Below are 24,257 nucleotides of genomic sequence, written 5' to 3'. Positions count from 1 at the left end.
TTGTTTAACTTTTGAATAACTCGATGAATGCCTCGTCTAATTACTGCATTGGCGAAGCGAAGGGAATCTATATAAGTTCTCCCTTATTAATGTTTTTTTCATTGGCAGGTTTTGCAGTTGCAGATACAACCGAGCCCAAACCAAAATCCACTGTCCGGAAAAACCATCACGCAATGACCGATTTTTTCCGCTGACCGGTGTAATAACCTGATAACGGACCTTTAATGATAGTGCCTCGGCTGTCTATGCTAACGATAAATGCAACTCCTTTGGACCTGATAAACATTATTTCGTCTTATGTAAATAAGAACATTTAACTTTCCATCTGTTCTGAAGCGGGTTGCTAAAAACGACCTAAGGGAGGCAAGGCGCTGTTCCTTCAGCGAAAATGTCAGATTAGCATTTGCTTTACTTTAACAATTTGCATTTCCGCTCGGAACTAAGTGGTGCCTTATTTCGGAGCCCGGCCATTGACTTTCCGGACTTACATAGACAAGTGTTAACAATAAGGATTGCACTTTGTCATGCTCTATTTTGTTGCAACGATAGCAAGTACTGGGTCGTTTAGCTTGCGTTTAAAGCGAGTGTTATTGTCCTCAGATATGTAATCTCTAACCACGTTAATTAACTCTAAGTTCGCTCTCACAGCGATCATAAAGTTTTACCTTGATTTGCGTACCTTTCAAGTGAACCAAGACCACTGGTAACTCAATCTTCAGACCTAACCTACCCTATAACGACCGCTTTACTCCGACAAACTACTTTTCTCTCTTCCACTTGTAACGGCGAACACTGGTTCAGTTTTTTTGGGGAAAAAAGCCGTTAAGTTTTTGTACGAACGCATGTTTGCCACCTTTTTTTTTTAATAAATAAATGAAAAAAACTTCAGACTTAAGGCACCATCTCGTCAATCGAACATTTCTTCTTTTTAGCAAGCTGCTAAAGTTTTTTTTCCATTTTGGGTTTCCTCTCGTTGAATATAAGTAAGGACAATTTGAAATCGGCATGGATTTCAGGCAACCTTTTCGCTACTACATCCGTGTTGCCTGCCATACACAAAATTGCGGTGGACCGTTGTAGACTTTATTATTAATAGACAAAAACGGGCGCCTAGCAACCACTTACCATAGATTTCTACAACGATACAGACAATTTTATTTCACAAAATCACAGTGTATAGGATAATATAATTCGTTTCCGATATATATGTTTGATTCGATTCCATACTTCATCGAGCTATAATGAACTATCGATATAAAGGAAAAAAAGACCTTTAATTACAGACCTCAATCGGAGGGACTGAAGTCATTGAGCCTTGAAGCAGAAGTTTGATGAATAGACTATTTCCAGCACCCGTACCGTGGCTACTTCGTTTATAAGATTTTATATTCTTAAACTTTATCTAGTTTTTTTTTTAAGAACCAGAGTCAAGAAGATCATGGCCCCGGTAATTGAAAGCAACAAGAATTTTAATCAAGAGGCTTTAGCCTTTCGATTTTTTTTTAACACTTTTGATGATGATTTTTGAAAAATTGTCAATAGTTTCAAGTGCTTTGTTTAGAGCTTGTGAAGAAACTCCAAGGCGGCCATTTATGCTGTATAATATTTGAAACGACTAGCATTGTCGTTTGTAATATTACCTTAATATTAAGCACATATTCGCAGAATCGGTCCCGTTCATTAGAGTTCAAACTTGTTATGGTCTATTTAGTACAATACTGTTATCTAGGATAATATCTACTATCTGTACTCTCTTCCTTTAACTTTAATTGAAAAGAACGAATGGTCATTTCAACTTCTTTTCCCACGAACTAATCAGCCAATTACTTTATCTTGTAGCTTCCGAGGTAAATACGCACGTGTTCTTCTACAGCCTAACCATACTTCCAACGTTGATATAGCGTCAGCGATAACCACGAGAGCAGATGCACCCTATCTATCCGAAGAAGCTAATTTTAACCTTAACCAGACATTAGAAAGACGCTATCTTTAACAAGAAGGTTTTCGAAACTAACTCGAAATACATCATGGCTTTTCATAGCAAGAAATAGGGTAAATTAGACAACTCAAATCTGTGTGAATCTTCGTATAATTTGTAACAAGCCAATGAAAATAGTCAAAACGAACGAACCACTGGTACCATTGGGAAAGACGGAAAAAGCAATTGTGGTTAGCGTACTCGTCAGTCATTTAAAGTCACGTCACTTGCACTTTAGTCGGCTTTACAAACCGCAGTCGAATCTTATCCATCTAGCTATTTTCAAGAAATAAGTCTCATGGTTTTTTTGTCTACGTCTCACAAAATTATGTAACTAAGTATGTAGACACATGTTGTTTGTCGGAAAAAAGCATGCGACAAAGTATATGAAAACATATCACATGGAAACATAGCGAAGAACAACGACTATGCTAAAGCAGCGAAAACGAAAAATACGTTCACGTTGATGTGTGGATGCAAAGTAAGTTTAAGTAAGTAAAGCGCACATTACGTAAAGGTAAGCCGATCGAAAGTTCCTGACCAAGAGGAAGTGTGATTAGGTACCGCCGAAAGAAGGCATACGCATTTCTAAATTTTTAAATGCAATATCAGAACGATGCACAGCATAAATCAATGGAATCCTGGCAAAACCAGTTTTAGCTTTCACAGCCATTTCTGCCAACAAAATGTTTAACTTGGTGAAGAAGATAAGAGACCTCTTAGAAGAATAACGTTACTTGATATAACCAAATTGACTTTGCAAATCCATCCTGAGTAAACCTGTTTCAACAGTGTTTTCTAAAATCCTGTAACGTTTTTTACGGCAACCAAACTTTGGAAATTACGTAGAAAGAAAGACACGAAAGGCGACATATCGGTATGAAATTTTTAGCATATTATATTAGCATGTTCATTTGATCTAAATTATGTCTCTGCAGTAATCTGAATTATGTCTACAATGCACATTAGTATAGATTTTTTATTCACAAATTACTTTGATTGTGGTTGTGCATTTAATCATGAAGATCTGCTAGTTTTGGCATTTTGCGATGGCCGCGAGTTTAACGGTCAATGGCTCTAGTGGACGAACGCTCCCATGTTTGGGCTGCTTATCATTTAACCATTGCGGTCGAAGTCTTGGAGTTAATCTACATTTTTAACTAATAGCCTTATTTCACCGCGACCAGAATTAAACAACTCAATTTTTCACTCACTTAGCATCTTTTTGAGAGTTATAGATTAGACTTCACATCACGACTCAAATATGCCCGCTAAGAGCTTTGGTTTACCCACAAATTAATAAGGCTTTTGATGAAAACCAACCGGATGTTGCCACAAGAAACATATTATTGTACCGAGTGGGTCAATGTAGTTCTCAAATTTAGATAAAAAAAACTATGCGTGAAAAAATTATCTTGTTTCTTATTTCTAATGTATGAAGCTTAATTTACATTTAATTAAAATGTATAAAGCTTGTTTATTTCGTAGTACCTTGACATTTTGCTAGGGCATTAAACAAATAGTAAGTAATATCAAGCGTCGTCTGCCTTATTATGTTGGTGAGATTTTATTTAATTTGATTGAAACGGCGATCATAGAGATGTCGGCTCAAACGATTGTTGTGTTATCTTTCTTTAGCCCAGCAAAGACAGCCGTGCCAAATATAGGTAAGCCGATAAGTCCAATGAAGCTTATTCAGCATTAAACGACACCTTTCTGGATACTTCTGTAGTTTATTATTGGTTATCTATGTACATATCATCAAATTTACTTAAAGTGAATTACATGTATAGAATTTCAATGCAACCTATCCGCATTATCTTAAAAGTATTTGGTGATGAACGGGTTCTTCGAAAAAAATGTAGTTTTCTCATAATGAATCCAGACCAGCATCGAAACGACATTTCAAACAACTGTGTAGAATACACGGAAAAATTAGAAAAGCATCAAATGCAAAATACTTTAGATGAAATATAAACCCGCTTTGATAGTCTTGAGAACAGGCAACGTTAAAACAGTGAATTGCTTCTATACAGGACTTAGTATATATATATGTACACAAGGCAGGCGAACAAGTTGCAACTCAGCTTGTAAATATTTTACCGGCTAGAAATTCAAATAGGGGCTACACTAACGTTGCAATTATTTTAAGTCACTAGAATTTTATAGCTAGTACAAAACTATCGCATTTTGACAAGAATATTGTTTATATTGTCATAAGCAACATATTTGCAAAACTGAAACTAACTAAACTAAGCTTGAATTGTTTGAGTACTTATTATCTGAAGTAGGTCTATCTTACAGCGACTATTACATATTTCGTGATGTCGAGAAAATGATTTCAAAGAAAAGATGCCAGCGACAGTGAAATCATCTACAATATAGAAGTTTTGGGAGTAACTAACAAATTACCTTTAATGTAGCCGTTGTACAGGATGCAAAGAGATTTTTACATTGATCTCTCACTGCAAAAAAACATTAGGCTATGTGAGATCAATGTCGACGAAAAGTAAAATTAATTCTAAAGAATATTGTTGTCGTTTTCATTCCGTTGAATGCCGTCCATAGTAGCAGGTCACACGTAGATAAATTTCCATTTGTAATAACACTTTACGCGACTCTTACGATTCTGTGTTTTCATCTGGAATAATGGACTTGTAATTAATAAGCGTTTTGCCATCACCAATAATAATTGTTAGTCGTTTCCTCTAATGCGAACTAAGAAAACAGTAATCATCCGTTTCATGAAAAATATGTAACCAAAAAAAAACCATAGCTCGATATGAAAAGCAAATTAGTCACGTTTAACGCAATGAGAGATCGAGTATCGCGTCTCTGTTAGTCCCTCTACGTTCGACAATGTATCTGGTTTTCTCGTTCAGCCGTCAAAGCCAATAACATGCCTGGAATAATATGGCGCGTGTATTTGAAATATGAAAGCATAAGAGCGTTAAAGGGATAGGTGTTTTTGAAACAACTGAAATGAGCTCTTAGATCGTATAGTCAATACTAGTGCTACTATCAATCACGCGGCATCAAAATGTGGGCACAACAGTGTAACAGCGCTTTTTTTAACATTAAAATTGCTCTGCAGTATACAGGGTAGATGTTGAGCAGTCCAATACATTTCTCAACTCTGAAGTGAATTACCATACATGTATTCATATGAACTGAGGTAATGTTTTATTCTTTCTTCTTACGTTTAGAAATTTGTAGGGAATCTTACTTCCCAAGCTAGGAGCTTCATCGTTAGTACTATTTTTTTTTTTTTTTTACTAGATTGCTTTGGTGATCCGCTTGCTTGGTTCTCATACGGACTTCAGGGCTCTCGGTTATGTTCTCATGAAGGGTGGAAGAAATCAATTGAAATTGATCAACTAATTTTAACCTTTCAACGCATGTTAAAATAATTCGTTTTATATTCATTATTAGGAACATCCCATGTGGCTATAGATATACGCCATTAAGTACACAATAAAATTGTCGTTCGCAAAGAAGCATTAGCACAGCCATGATGACGCAGAATCAGATTGGGAAGATTGGAAAAAATATAGAAAAGACTACTCAATGTATCGATGAGTTTGATGACACCTTTAAAATATCTATGATTTCGGTTTCTAAAATAGAAAAAAGGGTGTTTCGTTGAGTGATGCCATGTAATTATGCATTATAAGGAGCGTTCCGGTTGGACAACACTTCATAAATGGATAATACTATTTAACATAGACGTTTATGAAACGTAAGATCAAAGGATTCACTGTTTCTACACACGAAGCTTACCATTATATTTGGCAACAGGTTTTGCAGATTTTTTTAATTTATCACAAAATAATGGACGTGGAGCTCTAATATACCGATTGGTATCACTTTCTACATTGGGTACTTTAACCACATAGATATCCGCATGAGGCTAAAGATGTGTGTTGTCCAATGTGATCTCACATTGCAGCATGAGTTTCAAAAAGTATGGGATTTGGCGCAAAATACAAAAAAGATGTTAACTAAACATATATTTCTAAACTAAGCATGCATTTTACTGTTCCATATTATTGCGAGCCTTTTTTCTAACATTTTAATAATCATGTTACAATTTATACAATTTTTGCAGTAAGTACTACTAAAAATCAGTATTTATATCCGTTTATACTCAGAAAATATGGCGCCTGAATCACGCGCTAAAAACGACGAACCATATTTAAGAGATGGTGTGAATTTTAAAAATTTGTGCTAATACACTTAACCTATTAGATTGCTACGTAATGTTATGTATCATCGCTTCATCTCTCAATAAGCTCGTCTTTCCCAACATGCTGTATTTGAAAATAAAGAGAAAGAATAGACAAATCATATTTTATTAGAGTAATAAGCTATGAGACTCATTATTTTTGGCACTTGTGGCTCATAGAAAAGTGCTTTATATTATTATGGTGACTCTTGCGTTTCATATAAGCGATTTGTCTTCAACGATTTCATGTTATAATACCGAGTAAATGCAACAAGTTCGTTAAGAGTTTCTGACACTCAAGGGAATTGCGATCAGGAGCATGTCCATTAACTAAATCTAGTTTGTACAACGACCATAGTTTGGTCTCAAGAGACTGATAGAAATTCCATGGTAAACAACAGTAAGTATCCAAGAATACGTCTAAGGTTTCCCAAATGCTGCTGGAGTAATCATTGTCTTACCTCAGCGTAGGTGACTTACTTGATGTAAGATCAATGACAAAGAATATATCGTTGTAAGAAACCTCGGATGCGGTTTTTATCGATTGGTGTTATCGATATCCGTTGATATCGAAATGCGACAACAACTTTAACGGCACGAGAGTTAAGGGTACAGTAAGAGAAACAGCGATATCTTACTTCCGAAAAAATCGTAACTTTTGTTACTAAAATTACATTTATGTAAAATAGCCATTGAAACAGAATGATCTGGAGCCAGAAACTATCCAAATTACACATTACAGTTGCAAGCAATCTACAGTAACTATCTTAGTCTTTGTAGTCTGTTATATTAGTCTTAGGAAATTCTCTAAAACGATCTCCATATTTCAAAAATTTTCTGCAAAACGTGTGTCATTGTTGTGTATTCCCTATCCTACATTTGTATCGCATGAATAATAAGGTATTCTTATCGATGTTGAGGAGCTGCCGTTGATATTTAGTAGGGCATAATGGGTGCCAAAATCTTTCGCCTCAAAAGGTACCAGAAAGTAAATTGCCATTTGACAAAATCAACCAATTGAGTTAAGGATCATAACACGATTACCATGGAGGTAATATTTATATATGAAATACGGTATTATTGGTTATTAAGTTGGCAAAGAGGTTGAAGAAATTAGCAAAGTTCTAGGGACAATGGCTATGATGGGCCTTTTTTGATTTTAGGTAGTTATACTAGAATAATATGTAACCACTGTAGTCGCATAGGCTTACCGTGATCAAGTTCATTCTGATAAACAATACAAGCATTGTCACAGTTCTTCCTCGTTGAAAAACAGTCACAAAATATTAAATATTTGTAAAACATTATTAGCTCTGTGTATAATTATAGCTTCTACTTAGAAGGCATTGTTTGGCTAGCTTCTTTGGAATATGAACCTTTTCTCACGGAATATATGTAGCCTAGCTTCTTGCCCATATGATATTACATTATGGGGCTAAATAAATCAATATATTATTGATTTATTAGTTTTATTTAAATATTTTCTGAAACGAATTTCAACGGGTCATACGTCTCCTTTCAACTATAGAATACAGCACAACGATTTTTTTCCTAGAAACAGCTTTTCTTAACGTAGTGAAAATAATTTAATAACGTAGTGCACTTTAACCTAAATTGCGTCATTATGTTTTATTTAGAGGTGTTAATTCTAGCTGCAGTAAATTATTTGTGAGAGTTTTATAAATTATCTGAGAGATCTAGTAATCATTATATCGGGCCAGTTTGAAACAACTTCAAATGTAGTGAACGATGAAAAAGTGAATAAAAGAATTGACATTGTTTTGCTTTCAAGATCATAAATACTTAATGGTGTATGTTTGCAGAACACTAACCATATAGATTAAATACCGTTAAGCTAGATGGCGCTACATATGCAAAAGTATATAGATCTTTAGCTACAGCTTTAATCACAGCATTTAGACTAGGCTATGAAACGGCTTTTCACAAATGTTACGGATTGATCTAAATATTCAGTTCTTTTTGTTTTCATTCTTCGAATTTCAAATTCAGGTAGAAAAATAATCATTAGTAAAACAAAGCTCAACTATCAGAAGTTTATAATTTTGATTGTTGATAACGATGCGGACAAAATTTGAGTTAAAGTTAATAATTATGCTTAAGTATGATGTAAACGACCTTTTTTTTTTATTGACAGCAAAACGACAAGCTGACGAAACACAATCAGTAACTATCTCCACAGAGCATTAACCACACAAAGAACCAACTCGAAACCGTCACTGTTGAAAAAAGAAGCCTAAAGCGTGAATAAAAGCGTAAATGTGAATATCTAGCAGAGGTCGCTTTTTTGTATTCCTCGCTATTCTATAATCATTGCCTTCAGGAACTACACGAAATGAGTTAACGTCATGAGACTTCTTCATGTTGTCCCTGACTAAATAAAGATATGGACCAGTCGACATCATACCAGCGTCAACACTTACCACACCTTTACTATCCAGTAACTTCGTTATAGCTTTGTCATATTGTGATATTCCCGTGATTCTACCCCCTAAATTTTGCAATGCAGATCATAAGCACTGCTCTTAAAAGCTATCCAGCATTTAGAGCGATACTTGCAAGAACATGGCTTCTACTCTAATCTTGCTTCGTTTCTTATTAGGTCTCAATTCCTCAATTTATATTATACGGGTGCACCTTAAAATCCATGTTCACAGGCTCAACCTTCCACAAAAAGTGGTAGTCATTTGTAATAATTACTTGGAGCCGCCGATAGAATGTTACCTATTCACATAAATGTCGTTCCTTATAACTGGTGCGATTTGAAGCAGAAGCATCTGACTTTTTAAAGCATTTGTAAATCCTTATTAAATATAATTATTAAATTGCCTGGAGCTATTTAACGAATCGGAAAACTTGAATAACTTTCAAATATATACAGAGCGGGGTACCCAAATTAAGTCAAATTTTGGCAGGCCGTTTGTGGTAGCAGATGTGCATGCATCCGCTATTCTTGACGGCAAGAAAAAAGCCAGTTGATGCTAGAACAAAACACCGAACTCATCGTGGCGGAAAGCATCGCCTCGTTTTCAAAATTTGGGCAAGGATCAGATATTATCTAATATATTTTCGCTGGATGCGCTAAAGGCCCCACTAAGATTGAAAACGTCTTTCTCTTTATGAAATCGACAGTCTACGTTATTACCAGTTTTTTATGTGGCATCTGAAAAACTCAAGCAAAATTTTCATAAAACAAATCGGAAGTTCTCTTTTCGGAAAAAAAGTTTAGATTAATTAGAAAATTCACGAAGTGGCCCTAAGTAGTCGTTTTTGATACAGAAATGAACGGTCATTTTGGACGCGTGAAGATCAATTGCCTGTTGGGCGCCTAGATAAACTCGTATCTTAGTCTTTTTCGCTTAACCTTTGTAAGGCGTTTCGCAAATTTTTACAATTTGTAGTCGTTTTGAAACTTCGCATTTGTGGGATTTTTGGCCTGCTATTGGCCTAAAAATGAATTCGACTATTATTTTTTGTATGTAGTGTACTTAGGCGGCCCTTCAACACGTTTAAACCTACTAATATAGCTCGACGCACTCTTATTGTTAAGCCCTGATTTGCAGATTAAAGATGGATACTTTGAAAATGAATAGTAAACAGCTTGGGTCGGCAGTCGAAAAAGTAATGGGCATTTTTCTGGTTACATGGCTTTAAAATCTCACGTATCATGTAATATGCATCGTATCAGTAAGCTTTGGTGTAATTGACAGAATGACACATGTTGAAATCGTTGGAATACCTTTGTTTATAAATAATGCTTCTTGAAAATGAGTGATATTTCTGTAGAAATTTGTTACATGCAATGATTTTATTACAATGAAGGCACAAATGCTGTCCAAGCCCATAAGAAATTTGTGCTGTTTATGGTCAAAATGCCTTATCATCTGTAGATGTTATTCTGGAAACTTCAAACTTTGGCTATCGGTTTACCGCAGCAGGAAAGGAACTACCGATTATGAAAAAAAGCGACAAAATGATTGCGTAAGTTAACTAATATAGATATGTGGGTGCATGTGTGAGCCATGATATTGTTAATGGACTCAATATTCACTATCAATTTTAAACTATTTGAGAAAAAGCTGACTACAACGAAAGGTTTAATGTTTCAGTACCATAGGTATTGACGCAAAAGAATATACTGCATCGTATTGTCTTCTGCGAGACCCCACAGGAGCATAACGAAATCGACCCATTTCTAAATCGGTTCTTCGCGGATGATGAAAGGTGGATTGTATACGATAATAATGTGCAAATTAAATAAATGTGAGAAGGTGCTTCACATGCTGTGACAGAACCTAGACTGGCACTAAAAAGGATGGAGCTACGCATTCGGCGTAATTGAATAGGAATCCTGAATTATGGGTTGCTGCGGCCTGGGAAAACGATTGATTTGGATATATAATGTCAAGATTACAACAATACATTAAAAATCAACTGGAACTAGTGAACAGAAAAGGCGTCGTTTAGTTTACTGGGATTATTTTAATATAAATAAGATATTTGCTTCGATTTTTGGCTTAAAAATGAATGACGCTTCCTGCATATTTTAGACTTCACTGAATTTAGCTGCTTTTGTTGTTTTTTTGAAAACAGCTCAAAAAAAATGGGCAGTTTAGATACCGTACCTTGTGTGTAAAGTAGATTAGATATGTTCTGGCATATATTAGATGTATTCCTCTTTACCTTTAAAACATGAAACTAGCTTTCTGGAAACTTCTCGACAGCTATGTAATTGCAATATACAATGCTATACCTAACCTCGTTATTAACTTATTCTTCAAAAAAATCGACGATAAGATATGCTGCACGGCCGGTGCTTCACGTTTACGCATTAAGATAATCGATGACAGTCTAAATATAAAGAATTTGGAAACCAGAGCCAGTGCTCGATTTCGTTTTTGTCGACACAGGTTGTGCTTGAACCGAAGCGATGAAATCATGCTCTTTCCTCGAGTGAGTACGCTGTCTGCCGTCGGTTGCCGCGTCACACGTTCACGCAGCTCTTCAGACATGAACGTTGTCTGTTATTGACCATCCATATTAGATGTAGATTCCAGGTAATATTTCCTTATACCAAATGCCCGTTATATGCATTGCGGGAATAAGCATCATCTTACACCCAACTTAGATCGGCACTGTTACTGTGTGAATGTGCTCTCTCTTCTGTTCTAGCCTTTATAAAGACATACTGATCGGTGTCTCTAAGGCGATGATGTAGCCAAGCCAGGTTTTTTGCAGGCCAACGCTATGTAAACGGCCTGTGCTATGTTTTAATATGTTTATCACAACAATTCGTTTTTCCTTTTGAAATTCTAAAGCAAAGTCACCTTTTTTATCGTCCTCAACTGTCGGATTTACTTAAAACTGTGGTACCAATAACGAACCGTCATTTCGCTCTATGCTTTCTTAATCAATACTTGTGATAGCTTAATAAGTTACGTATTTGCTTGCTAATATTAGGTTGTGATCCAGGTTCAAGCGGGAACCTTTTTTACATAAACGTTTTGAGCACACACTTACGTTCGTGCTGGGGGCCAGTTTATGTAAAGTTTGAAATGTAGGGGCTTTCTGAAGTAGCGTTTTACAGTTTTTTAATTGATTTCATAATTGTTCTCGCCGTGAAAAAATAGGAACTTAATCGCTAAGCGTTGAATTTCGAACTATTTATTTACGATATATTTACTACTAAATTCATTGTTGCTGTGTGACACTCAACCACCTTATAATCGTAGGTTCACTGAAAACTTGTTACACTAATTACTAAATTTCGTCTTCTTTTTTAATAAAATTTTCCGATTTATTGAATAGCCTCGCTCAGACCATAGTACGTTGGCCCAGTAGCTTTCCGAATTGTTTACTTAATTGCTTAGGCTCGATTTAGCTTTTCAAAGGTAAACAAAGGCTTATGAAGATGGAAGCCTGGTAAGTAAGATTACATGAAATGAGCAGGTGAATTAAATATAGGCACATGTGCTTCACAGTTCATGTTTTAGCTGGTACTGTGAATACGCGCCCTATGCGCAACCCACATTGAATCTACGTAACTGCGTAATCACTTATGTCAGCTCAAATCGCTGAATGAATGCTTTGCCAATAAGCGATTCTATTTACGTTCGCGTTGTTGTGTAATTTAGAGTGTTCTAGTCAGATTAAGATGCCTGTATGGTGGGAAAAGTTATACCATTATTTTTGCAAAGAGTAATTAGGTATTGAGGTTTGTCTCGTGGGGATCGCTGGCAACTATGTATCGTAACGCTAGAAAGGCTTTGCGGGGTTGCTACAACATAGGATGGGCAACAGTCGTGCAGTTAGTAGTGGACACCCAGAGTCAACGTTTCTATCTACAAGATTATGTTGAACACGACTCACATTCTGCTGTAGGTGGCTAGAGCATTAGACAAAAGGGGTTTGCTACATGTTGCGAAGCAAAAACAAGAAAAAAAGTCTGGATGTGGACGAAAAGATGTCAAACATGGCAAAGTAGATGGCTGAGAGGAAACATTGGCCTCGCGTGGGAACAACAGGCAATATTACGGCCACCAATCTGAAGAGCCCACACAGAAACGTCGGGAAAAAGGTATGAACAACACCAGATACGATCGTATCGAGTTACTAAATAGCCACTGGTCCATTAAGCACATCGGCAGCAGCAGCATCGATGGTAGCAGCAACAGCAGGAGAAAAGTTAGAAGAAAGTCATATTAAAAAAACGCCAACAGTAAAAGTAATTGACAACGACCGTAATTGGGATTCATGGTAAACAAGTATACCCTTAATCGATATCACCCGTTACCCATATTGTCCAGAAACAATTCTACATGAACGCTGAAGAGAATATCAATAATTAAAACTATACTTTTATAGATATTTGCTCCGCTGTCTGATAGCATGGTCATTATAAAATTTCCCTTTCAAAATAAATGAGGTTATTCGGAGGTTTAGCGCGTCAAAATTTGAACAATTTTTAAAGTTGCGTACGCAAATGGGATCTAGTATACATTTACATTCTTGTCCTATATATGACTACAATTTGATTGGGTGACATCAAAAAATAGCGAGTTTAAAAGCAATGGTATTGTTCAGTGCTGGAAATAAACGCCCAATGAGTAATCTCTATTTCTTAAAAGTGAATATATTTTTTAAATCTATCGACGACTGATATAAACAATAAGTAAGGAGTCCCTCAGCAAAGTAATTGTTATAATAATGGTGCAGTGGTTATTTTAGAGAAAAAAAAATCGGAAGAAGGCCGATTACAGGAACTTAAATGAAATAATAAGCTGCTGTGATCACAAAAGTTTTCCAAACGTTTGCGTTTCCTGTTGGCTTAATATAAAATTCTTCAAAGCACATGTTGTTAAATTGTAATGAAAATACTAAGTACGAACAAAAAAAAACAAAAAATTAAGACCCCGTTATCATGGACAATGCGGTATATTGAAACATAGTTGTTCTACTTATATAGTTTGAAAATTATTCAAGTTTTTTGGAATGCTACATAGCTTCGGAAACTCTAACATAATACAAAGTAAACTGCCCATTTATTCAAAGGTTTATTTTCTATAACCGTAAGTGCCGAAAAAACGCCAAGAAAATAAATTATTTATACACCCCGCACGTATTAAGTTAAGTGTTCAAACACACACCATCATATTAATTCTGTTATTTTCATATTGCGCGCTAATTCCAGACCACAATATCTCTTATAGGCAAGATGTCACCAGTAAAAAGAAAATTATAAGGATTTGTTATATTCACAATGTTGCGGGGGGGGGGGGGGGGCACGGCATTGTTTCGAAACATGCCTTACAAATTTTTTTCAGATACTGTTAAAAGTATGCATCTCCTTACCTAGACGAGGAAACTACACGAGTCTTCAATATTATTTATTTAATTTATTCACCTTTGGTACTAGTAGCCAAATAGTTCATTTTTACAGGTTAGCAGCACAAGATTTCTGTATCAGAATAAGTATATAGAATCCATTAAACGAATCAAAAATACAGGTTACAATAAGCGGATAACTGCGTAAGACATTTCAGCATGTTTACTACTCGGAATCAATAAAAGAAACCGAAATTGCATTTTTTGTAGACTCATTTGAACTATATAGCTTTGGGCAGAACCCATGGATAAATCTGTAAATCAACGCACAAGACGGAAATTTAATAAACTGAGTAAAGTAAAATGCTGCACAAGCTGAATATTGGGGCAGATGTAGCTGAGAGGGACACCGAAAGGATTCACTATGCTGAAAACCAGAGCGATGTAATCGGCTTAGTCCAGCCTAAGGCCGCATGACAATTAAGAACTAGGAAATATGTATGACACAAAAAGACAAGGGTTAGGCATAGGATCTAACATCATCTATACCGTCGGTAAAAATTAAGCTGTGGGATGTGTAAGCTACCATTCTAGCTATAGTATCACACATACAAAGGGTAAAATAAAAGGTCTACTAGTAGTCACACTTTGAACGTAAATAACTTTCTTCATGCACAAATATCGCGTAATTATTTTGTTGGTAGAGCTCAAACCAACGATTTTTGTTTTTTTTTTTAATCGAAGTCTTAACTATTTAGGTTACAGGTTGTTACATGGAAGAATGCTATGAAATCGAAAAAATCATTCAATAATGAATTTAGGTCTTATTAGAAAAAGATCGTAAAAATAGTTGTAGTATATCAAAAACCATGGCGTGTTTTTTCTGATGCTATCAACGCTATTTTCTTCCCAGAACTCCCATTCGTGGAAAAAATTAAACAAAAACGAAAAATACGATGTTTGCAGATTGCAGTGAAGCTGATGAATAATGTAAATGCTAACATAAGTAATTTTTTTTTTTAATTTAAACTGCACCTAGTATACACAGCTTACTTAGTCTAGCCAGGATTTACTTTTACTATGGAATAAATATTGATGTGTAAAAATAAAAATTGGGTGTATTACATAATTTCCAAAGGAAAGCTAACAATTTTGTGTGTATCTAAAACAAATCATTTAGCGTGAAAATATCCTCTAAAAGGAACATTAAACTATAAATAGCAGGTCACATTCACATTAAATTAGTTCTGCTTTTATAGTTCGAACTTTATATATCCATTCATGTATAAAAAGAAACCTAACTACATAAAACTATGAAAAATATTAGTAGAGTGAAAGTATAGTTCAAATTATATTAGATTGCTGATATTACCTTTCGCAAGATACAAATGAATGAGCTATAACTGCGAATTCTTGTTAAGCTTGTGTGATCGTGTTCGGTATTCCTGGAGACGTAGTTCAATCAATACCAGTAATTGCGTCGAGAAATACCAGTAATACATTATTCAATGCTTTTCAATTATGTTTTTCATTATTATGATGTCTTAAGGAATCGACAACACCAATCGTTTGAAAAGTTCTATTTAAGCAAACATTTAAAAAAATCATGTACCTAGTAGTAAACTTGGATTTTCTATCCTTGACAGTGCTTATGGCTACCCGTTTGCCGTTAACTATTTTTATCCGTTTGCCTTACTAGAGTGATCTAATTGAGCTTTAATTTACTGGGTAGCACTTATTTTTAATAGTTTACAGAAGAACTTTAGGAATATCGCTAAAGAGAAGCATCAGCATATTGTGCATACAATCGGGAATAACGGAGAGTATCTCATTATCTTATGCTCTGGTATCGCTGAAAGAGCTAATAGGATTCGGCTTATCCCGAACATAAGGCAATCGAATCAGGCACACGTTTCAGGAAGATCTTAGTAGCACTTGTTCTGATAACGAAGCAGCCGGAATAGATTTTCTTCCAAGCTGCTAAACAATGCGCCCGTTTTCGAGATTTTGTGTATTGTTCATATAATTTACACGAAGTGAATTAGTCGCCCCTATTGGATTAAAACTGATCACATGCCATGCCTATCTAGCTATAAAGCAATACAATTAAAATGAGGTGGTTTGGGATATTAGGAACGCCTTTTTTTAATGCGAGATAAGTGTCTTAAAATGTCTCCGAGAAACACCATTACAAACAATTATAAAATCACAATTTCAGTGTGCCATATGCAGCTCCTGTTATCAACTAGCTTACACAGCGTTTAACATCCATTATAGTAATTTTACTCCAAATTCCACAACGGAAAGGTAATATTTTAATTTAAATAGTTTCTTTTCTCAGATTGCAATGTTTCGCTCTCAACCAGAAACTTTGACCAAATGATTTTGGGTATGGCAGCGCTCAACTTTTAAAAGGTTTGTCGTTAATTTCAACGATAACGTATCCTTCTTTAGCTTGGGTCAATGAGTGTAATGACATCAATGGATATTTAAGAAGCGCCCCATTTTACACATTCGATCTTTCAGAGCATTTAAGGGCAGCACTCAGTACATTCACATATAAACAATCAATATTTTTTTGGGTTATCAGTACCTTCGCGGCTTGTTTAGTGATCAATGGGCTTCCTCTGTACGCACTAAAAATCTGCCTTTTGGATAGATCTAGATATTACAGTCAGTGTATTGTCATAGTAATAAGACACCAATTGAATACCTTGAAAAAAGCATCTTTAACCAGACAGACTAATGAAGTTACTTTGACAACCGTGTTACTATTTGCATTTGCGCATCTTTTTTTCCATAGATCAGAAAACAATTTGTGCCCCGATTGGCTTAATGTTTGTAGTTTTTAAAACAGGTTAGATACTCATTACAGCTACTACAACAGTTTAAAGAACACTAATTTAAAATTCGACGACTGTATTTGGCATTGCTTGAAAATACGCTTCTAGAAATTTGACACTTTGCGCTCGGGCTATTTTTTTGACATTTAATTCCGCATATGTGAATTTTGCGTGAATCCTTCTTAAAACGTGCACATTTTACTAGGATCGTTCCATATCTTTTTAGGATGAAATCTTTCTTCTTGTCTTCTTACCATATCTTTATTCGTATGATGAACTGAAGAGGTGCCTGCAGATTTCGTGCCAAAATAAATGTATATGAGGGCAGGTGTCCGGAGGTTACTGCTTTGAATTTAGCAGGCAATGACTCCTCTTTCCAAGTTAACTAATCGAAATGAATTCGTGTTCTCTAAAAACAAAGAAAAAAAAAGTAAAAAGTAAAGTACATAAAAACATTTACTAAACAACGAAGTATTTATGGTAATCATATTGTTTAATAGGTTACATGCTGAAAAGAGCAGATAAACTCTATTATGGCATTCTTTAAGAAAGTAAAAAGCTTAGTACGACTATATAGCATGGATTACGAACCTTTCAACGCTGTACGCTAACTGGTCAAAAAAATTTCTTGGGTTAACATGTACCCAATAAGAGCAGCAATCTGGAGGCTGGCACTCTTCTCTAAGGACTATATCGCACAGTTTCATTGGCTTTTCTGATCTCCCTGTCTCTCTAACCCATTTTGTTTCCCTCTCTGCCTTTATTCATTGCGAAGAGTTATAGACAACTAATGTAACTGGAGTGTAAGGGTACCGCACGAGTGAGACTGGTGGGTCAGGCGGATATCTAATATCAAGTGCAGCGGATGTTTGTCTTTTTTGGATAAACGTGACAAATACCCTCGATTACTCCGAATCCCGACAGGCTCCTTCAGAGTGGATTTATCCGATGAGTCGCCTAAAGTGTCCGCCCTACTTGGTCACGCACTTCTGCTCATCCCGCGGCCCCGATTGTGACCACGACTCGCTAGCACCCCATGAATGTATCCGATTGTGATGGCCGCGCAGAACGCAGCTGCCAATTTTTCTTTACTCCTTACCTCCGTTGATAATCCATCTAATATTTATATCGTATATCTAATTTGGATAAAAGCATCCTTGCAGAAAATTTTTCCACTTCGCTATCGCTGTTTGAGACGCTAGACAGACAGATGACAAATCATTATAAGCGTAATAAGCAGCCAAAAGAGATCAGAGAAAGAAATATTTCTTGAGTTTTCATCTTTCGAAGAAATATACGATCGCAGTGTAGCAAGGGAAAAACACTCAGATTAATACTTATTTTCAGCTTTGTACTCAAAATATTGGCTTATATTGCTGATATTCCAATATCTTTCTAAGATATATTTCAATGGACCACCTCAACGTGATTTGCAAAAACAAATGCTATATTTTAAGGCATTCGAATATCTTAAAATGCAGCTTTATAATCGAAACTCAACTACACAATATTGCACACTAATGATAACAGTCGATAAGTTACATCTTTGTCACTTCATATTTATGTTCATGGTATGTGTTGCAATGCATTTGATGAAATAATTAAAATCATAGGAAGTTTAGGTATTAAAATTACTGATCAGTACGCCGATTAGGAGTATACTGGACGTATTAGATTTTTTCGTGTTTTACGTCTAGTACTTACACTTCACAAGTTGGCTTCCAGCACGAAACGAAGTGAAACGAAACGATTCGAACTTATACCACCGCATGTCCCTAAGTTTTGAAGACAAATACTTTACCCGCTGTGCTATCACAAAAACGGGGTATGTTAGGTTTGGAATTCATTTTTAAAACCAAAGCGTCTTTATTAGACTCAGTTAAAACATCCTTATTAGATCAGCCATCACTTAGATGTGCACACGTGGGTTATTTTTCATATTTTAGATTTCGAAGTTGAAACAAGTTTAATGTCCAAATGAATAACACTCATATGCTATTAATATTTTTTTTGTAAAAAATATTTTAAAGTGTACAGAGAGACGGTTCATGATGGCAAATATAAAATTAATATCATGGATCTGACAGCTGTTGTTGTATCAGTAAATATTATTTTTAGCATCCTCTTGGCAGGATAAATGTGGTTTGCAGGCTTTGTGGAAATATTGAAAAGTAATAGTTATCTATATATTTGGATATTTGTAAAGTTAGCACAGTATGTAGTGTACTGGATCTTCGGCGCAGTGGCTTAGAGGGCTAAATTTTTGATCAAAGAAGTAGCAACTGTTGTTTCGCATCGCATATACTATACAAAATGTGTGGTTAAAGAAATTAAGTCCAAAAATAATTTGCCGTATACTGATGACTAATCTACTCGATTTTTAGGTTTTCGGTGCATCAAGCTTCAACTGACTGAGCTGCCTATAAGGATAAGCTGGCCCTTAAAGTAAATTTGAGTGAAATAGAGACCATTCAGTTTTGCAAAGGAGACGCTTTGAACGAAATCATGGAACGAAACTGATTCCATATACTTGGTAATAAAGTAAGATTCGTAAACAGATTAAATGGCTTGGCATTGAAGGGTGAGTTGGGGAATGCAATGGTTGTGTTTATAGGAACTTGGAAGCGCCATCTGCTCTACTTATATAGAATTATATAAGTGAGTTGTGAACAAGTATCCTAAAAATCTTGTTGCGCCTCAAACTATGGGGTATGAAATCAATAAACACATTGAGAGTTTTCTCACGGATGGCCACCTACTTATCATTAAAAAATCTTTTGTAACACCTATATAATTATTTAGTGATTATACGTTTTATCTGAGTTAACTCAACTAACTTGATATTTGGATATATCAACACTTCCGTTTCATGAGGTCTTTAAAGTCGATTGTGCAGAAGTCATTCCAACGTGCGGTATCACAAACTAGCCAAAATGGGATTTGCTAGAGACCACCACTATCTTAAATGTTAAAAAAAAAAGCGTTGTATCACTTTACGTTACATCCATGGCTCAATAAAGCTAGGCCACTAACTAAAATCACTAATTGACAAACTCGATGAACGTACCTGGATTTATTAATGAATATTAGGCATTATTAGACGTAAATTCACTATAAATGCATTGCACGATCACCGAAGAGTTCTTAATCAAGGTAAACACGAATCTTTGGATCTAAAAGATTGTTTAATAATACATATTGGTTCAAATATTTCTAATAAATTATATAATATATAGTCAGACCAAATCGCTAATAGCACGATGACGCACGTCAGTCTGAAGCATTACTTTTTCGTAAAAGCAGGATAAAAGGGAAGTCGTAAATAGCTCGATTATGTGATAGAAGACTGTAATGTGAACAAGATAGAAGACCATATTAAATTCAAGTTCTTGTTATGTGCTATGCAAGTTTGTCTTTCTTGTTCCTTTTGTTGTTCCAAACTGTTGTTGGTCTCTTCGTAAACACTTTCCTTTTCTCTAAGGAATGTCAACATTTACATCGCTGGCTTTAATCATGTATCTAAATACTGCAGGTTTTGCAAACTCATACAATTTTATTTTATCTTTATTTAATACTTTTTTTTTTAGTAATTTAACTAATACCTGATTCTTCTAAACATCTCTTCCTTATTTGAATTCCATGTATTATGTCCGTTTCGGTCAACCAAACATACAACCACGAACTTCCACACCTTTACTAACCGATGCTTGAGCCTGGGTTAGCGCTAGCTTTTTTAATTTGAATACGAAGACCTCTTTGCATTTCTAGCAACTCTGGTACATTATTACAGATAGAAGAAGAAGTAGCATTAAGTATCGTTCAGTTCATCACTTACCTGTGTAACTTCATTTCAAACTTTTTAATAGCATGAATTCTCATACGACGCAATTCAAACTTTTGACAGCCCTCCGTACCGGACAAGCTCTAGGAAGTTTGAATGGACAGCGTCTTTTTCGAAACGGATTAACCAAATGTACCTCTTTTCAGCAAAGCTGTTTCGCATTTATGCGACACAACGTTTCTACAACATCTCGTACAACCAATATTTACGATTAAGTTCCCATTGAATGATGCTTGATTGTTGTATATATTCGTAAAATATAATCAGACTCCTTCTATACTTTATATAATCATATTCCAAAGTTGTCAAATCAAATCTTGAGACTTCATTAAGCGCCTATAACGTTTATCATTTTAGTAGCGTTAATAGATCATGTGCAAATAAAGTTCTTAAAATTTATACGTATAATAAGTGGTCGCTTAATAACAATTTTTAAGTATTCTGAGTTGCTATTCGGGCATATTGAAATCAGTTTTCTCAAATCGACACCGCGCGTGAGCTCGTGGTTGTTCTTTAGCGTAATTATTATTTTGATCCATAGTTTGAAGGAGCCCCCCCCGTCAACACCCGTAGTTGAGGAAGTTGCTAACGTTAACGAAAAGGCTTTGTAAAATGTATTGTACTTAGCCGTTTTTGCGTGTATTCCAACTTTTTAAATAGAAACCCATGTTAAGGAGAAGGACCTGCTGTTGCAGAATGCCCCGAGGTATCCACATTCGCAGCTTTCAACAAAGAACTGCTTATTTGTAAGCAGTTTGTTTATGTTTACATATTACTTAGAAGGATAAGCTTTTATAGTAGTGAAACTGAAGCGCCAAATTATTTTATGAAACATTTTTCTTTTGGAATTCAATGGGCAGTTTGATGTATAATCTTATGTTACACTTGCAAAGTGGTTGTAGAATACTATATTTACTACCGTTAGTTCTTGATACGATCTCTAGTTGAGGCTTCAGAAATAAACAGGTGGCAGAATTGGATATACTTATTAAGTGAAATTCCATGTGAACAAAATGTAACATTGAAAGGCGGAATAGTGAACTCTAGTTTTTCAGCACCGTTCCTTTACTTTCAATTAAAGTATTCACGTTTATTATTAATCTTTTCTTGGACGAAAACTTAATTCGAAAGAATCTATAAATTCTCGAAAAGTAATTTCGACATAATGGTTAAACTAGAACAATTTCATCCAAAAGTTATCGAAACGTTGAAAAACAATTACCTGTAAAGGTAATGTCATATAAGTGTGGTAGGTGACAGAAAACCTCCAACTCTAAATCCCGTGTCTTAGTCCAAACTATTTTTGCGTCTGAGGGCAAGCGCTGTGATGTAATAGAAATGGTCTAGCTTTTTTCACTAATTTGGCTGCTTAATGTGTTTATTCATCATACCCTCCGACCGTGGACAGTACATTTCAGCCGTAATCGACGAACCGAAACCTATGAACAGTAATGGGTAAGACCCGCACCAAATCGCTAAATAGACACCGCAAGCCTTTGCAACTCTACATTGGCTTTAAAGCGGTATCCCGCCGATTCAACGATTTCTATGCACTGACATGGCCATCTAAGGTTACCATAGAAGCTTAATTTTTCATCATAAGCCGCAATTCGGTGAAATTCAAAATAGATCACTGTGGTAACCTGAAAGTAAAGAGATGTAAGCGCACCGACGCCTTTATAATAAATCTCCTCTTAAAATATGTGGCATATCTTTTCTTTATTAATTTGATCGAGATGAACAGGTATGATGTTTTTACATAAACCAAGTCAATGGCTTTCGGTGCTTCCGAATGTCTCGGGTGTGAACCTTCCACCGGATACGATCTTTATATAGGGAGCTAATTCCGCTGCTGTAGCTTCAAGTTGGAACTCATATTCGTAAACAGCTCGGAGTTTACGATTTCCCATGGCACACTGCGACCCGTCTGCTAAAAGCCCTGGCGATATTTATACGCTGTCGTAAAGCGAAAGGATGCTCTCGTCTATTTTTTTTCGTACATGAATAAACAATTGTTAAACGCAAAACTCGAATTGTTTCAGATCAATCCAAGGAGATACTGTTCCGTCCAGTGAAAACCATGCAACACATCAAATATTAAGATACCTTTGACAATATAAGAATAAACTTGAATATATGTTTTTTATTCAATCACACTTATCGTGTAGTATATTTCATATATGCAAGGGCTTGCGTCAGCAGCCCTCCTATATTTAGGCGTATTAAATAATATGATTGCAATGATATTAGTAGTAAATATTTCAAAAATTACTGAAGTGCTCAACAGTAAATTTGGTATTCCGGGTCTGTCCGGCAAACGCGTTGCCCTTTAACAGCAGCAAGCTCAGACAGCTTTTCAATTGTAATATTAAAATGCTGATGAAATTCCTCGGATTGTTCCATAGTTTAGTTATACTATATATTTACTAACATATTTCTAAAAAAAAAGTTACGCAAATGAACACATTCGTCAAATAATAGGGCAAGCTTCAACTTTCAATTATTTCAAAAACTTCAGTTATGCAATTATTGTAACTATTAGTTAACACTGCAGAAGTCATTTTTCGCTCAAAGCAAATTTTTTAACGTTTTCAAGTGTCAAAAGTAAAGCTGAATATTCCGTATGATAATAGAGTAAGCACTATATTTATATTTTAAAATATGAATTTAATATATGGAGAAATTAGCGTAATAATTACGTAATTATGTGATAAAAAATTGAGCTAATAGGTACAAAAATATGTATATTAATATGACCGTTGAGAAAAGCATTGTCGAAGGAGAAAGTGAAAGCAGTGTATTCGTTAAACATACCTTTATTTCGCAGTCTGGCATCTTTTTAATGATACAGTAAATTTCGAGAAAATGACCATTCGAAACACTACTGATATTATCGATATAGCTTAGTAGAAAGGCTCACATGTGATAAGCGATCACTATACTTTAGAAACTACACAGCTAGAATTCTATATCGTGAGATTGTCAGTATATACAAAACTCATGTTGAGTAAATGTAAAAAATATTGTTAAAATTGTCAAATTTATCACCATTGCATTCAGATCATGGCTAATACAAACTGTAAGGTCTTCTTTATAGTTTAGAGATTTATAGCCCCTCAATATGGCATTCCTATAGTGAGCGGAATACGTCATATCTTACACAGTCGGGGTAACGGAAACCTGGAGGCCTCTAACTAAGGGCTTATTTGTTGAAAATCCGTCTCTTTTGAACTCACCAGATTCGTTTGAACTCAAAGACAATTTATTTCGGAATTTTCAGGACACTAACCGTCACCACATAAAACCAAGTACGAGGTACAGTGATTTTTGCCTCTCGAATGCAAAAAACGTATGCACTACCTATATTTTTTTATTACTCATTAAAATACGTTTATCTTGTCATTAATTTTGAAAGCTAACAGAAAACCAGAGCTGTTACCATGTTTGATTCTGTATGTTAATGGTTCCATTTATAGACAGTCGATTATGCATAAAAGTACCTCAGCCTTTCATAAGCATGTATATATG

This window comes from Varroa jacobsoni, unplaced genomic scaffold (genome assembly GCF_002532875.2).
Source record: "Varroa jacobsoni isolate VJ856 unplaced genomic scaffold, vjacob_1.0 scaffold_959, whole genome shotgun sequence".
Taxonomy (NCBI): domain Eukaryota; kingdom Metazoa; phylum Arthropoda; class Arachnida; order Mesostigmata; family Varroidae; genus Varroa; species Varroa jacobsoni.
This window is presented reverse-complemented; position numbering follows the sequence as displayed.